The 2,500-nt window shown below is 50.7% G+C and overlaps 1 protein-coding gene across 2 annotated transcripts in view; it reads left to right on the forward strand.

Annotated features, from left to right (window-relative positions):
• Nucleotides 1-2,500, forward strand: part of lzts2b (leucine zipper, putative tumor suppressor 2b) — a 32,657-nt gene that overhangs the window by 13,075 nt on the left and 17,082 nt on the right. The gene's annotated exons all lie outside the window — the stretch shown is intronic.

The following is a 2,500-nucleotide window of genomic DNA, read 5'->3' on the forward strand; positions in this document are numbered from 1 at the left end:
GTCAGGACAGAGTCATGGTTAATCCACTGTTCACAGCGCAGTCAGCTCCGAGTGAGATACAATACTCACGTAAAATGATGCAGAGCTCTGTCTAAGCTGAAAGTGAATGTGGCTCCAGAGACGTCCTGCGCCTAGCTGTGAAAGAGAGCAGGAGTTGAATACAGCCACAGAGACCACAAAGATGGAGCATTTTTCTGTTTTTATTTCCTTATGAAGAACAGCCCCACTGTGCTGTAACTCTGTACTCCCTTAGAACAAGGTGCGCAAGCGGAAACTGAGCCCGTTCCCTGTTGGTTGAAAAAGTCCAGGCGCCCCCTGCTGTCCTTGCTGTCGTTGCTAGGTTACGTGTGTTTTGCGGAGTGATCCCAGAAGAGCTTCAGTCAGAGTGCTATTATCGTGCACTAACGGAACTCCTGGAACGTCTCTCAGCCAATCACTCTGCAGGGGCGGGACTAACTGTGGCATGATATGTGTTTGTTTCCGTAAGAATAAACGTCTCCAGTATTTTAGCCGCTCACTCTGTTCTGTTCTCCTGCTTTCTCTGGAGTCGCTTTGTGGATTTGTTTAGAAAAGAATGGTTGAACATGTTAAAACATGTTTTATATTAACACATAAAATAGACAGACACTGAGGGGTTTAAAAACTCCAGCAGCACTGCTGTGTCTGATCCACTCTACACCAGCACAACACACACTAACACACCACCACCACGTCAGTGTCACTGCAGCGCTGAGAACGATCCACCACCACATCACACCTGCTCTGTGGGGGTCCTGAGCGCTGAAGAACAGGGGAAGGGGGGGTAATAAAGTATGCAGAGCAACAGGCAGTGAGGACACACAGCGTGGGGTCTGTCTCTGTCCCGAAAATGTAAATTAATGAGTGCGTCCAGCAGCAGGGGTCTCTCTGAGCAGGTCCAGATGAATTCGGGAACGCTCTGTCCCTCTGCCGTTCTCCCTGCAGCGTCCAGGACAGAAATAGTCCTCTCTGAGGACAGTCAGGGGGACGGGGGACTGTGGTGATGTCACAACAAAGGAGAGACCTCTGTTAACACTCATTCATCAAGAAAAGCCCTGCTATAACTACATCTCCAAATCTCTGTGAACACAGTTCCACTGTTCCACACACCAGAGGAACTCCATCGCTCCAGAGAACACAGTTCCACTGTTCCACACACCAGAGGAACTCCATCACTCCAGAGAACACAGTTCCACTGTTCCACACACCAGAGGAACCCCATCACTCCAGAGAACACAGTTCCACTGTTCCACACACCAGAGGAACTCAGTCACTCCAGAGAACACAGTTCCACTGTTCCACACACCAGAGGAACCCCATCACTCCAGAGAACACAGTTCCACTGTTCCACACACCAGGCGGCACGGTGGCTTGGTGGTTAGCACGTTCGCCTCCCAGCGCTGGGATCTTGGGTTCAAGTCCCATCTGGGTGGAGTTTCCATGTTCTCCCCGTGTCTGCGTGGGTTTCCTCCGGGGGCTCCGGTTTCCTCCCACAGTCCAAAAACATGGAGGGTAGGTGAATTGGCTTCTCTAATAACTGTCCTGGTGTGTGAATGAATGTCTGTATGTGTGAGCCCAGATATGGATTGGCGCTCTGTCCTGGGTTAAACCCTAGTGCCCGATGCAGTCCTCCAGGTGGACGGTCGTTTCTGGTTGAGAGTACGCTGTGCGCGTTTGGCTGCCGCTTCTCGCCAGTGTGTGTGAATTGAGCGTTCTGAGCAGTGTAGTTTGTAAAGCGTCCTTGGGTGTCTAGAAAGGCGCTATATAAGTGTAACGATAATAATAAAAAATAATAATAATAACCAGAGGAACTCAGTCACTCCAGAGAACACAGTTCCACTGTTCCACACACCAGAGGAACCCCATCACTCCAGAGAACACAGTTCCACTGTTCCACACACCAGAAGAACCCAATCACTCCAGAGAACACTGTTCCACACACCAGAGGAACTCCATCACTCCAGAGAACACAGTTCCACAGTTCCACACACCAGAGGAACGCCATCACTCCAGAGAACACAGTTCCACTGTTCCACACACCAGAAGAACCCCATCACTCCAGAGAACACAGTTCCACTGTTCCACACACCAGAGGAACTCAGTCACTCCAGAGAACACAGTTCCACTGTTCCACACACCAGAGGAACTCCATCACTCCAGAGAACACAGTTCCACTGTTCCACACACCAGAGGAACGCCATCACTCCAGAGAACACAGTTCCACTGTTCCACACACCAGAGGAACCCCATCACTCCAGAGAACACAGTTCCACTGTTCCACACACCAGAGGAACCCCATCACTCCAGAGAACACAGTTCCACTGTTCCACACACCAGAGGAACCCCATCACTCCAGAGAACACAGTTCCACTGTTCCACACACCAGAGGAACCCCATCACTCCAGAGAACACAGTTCCACTGTTCCACACACCAGAGGAACTCAGTCACTCCAGAGAACACAGTTCCACTGTTCCACACACC

This window comes from Hoplias malabaricus, chromosome 3, assembly GCF_029633855.1.
Source record: "Hoplias malabaricus isolate fHopMal1 chromosome 3, fHopMal1.hap1, whole genome shotgun sequence".
NCBI lineage: Eukaryota > Metazoa > Chordata > Actinopteri > Characiformes > Erythrinidae > Hoplias > Hoplias malabaricus.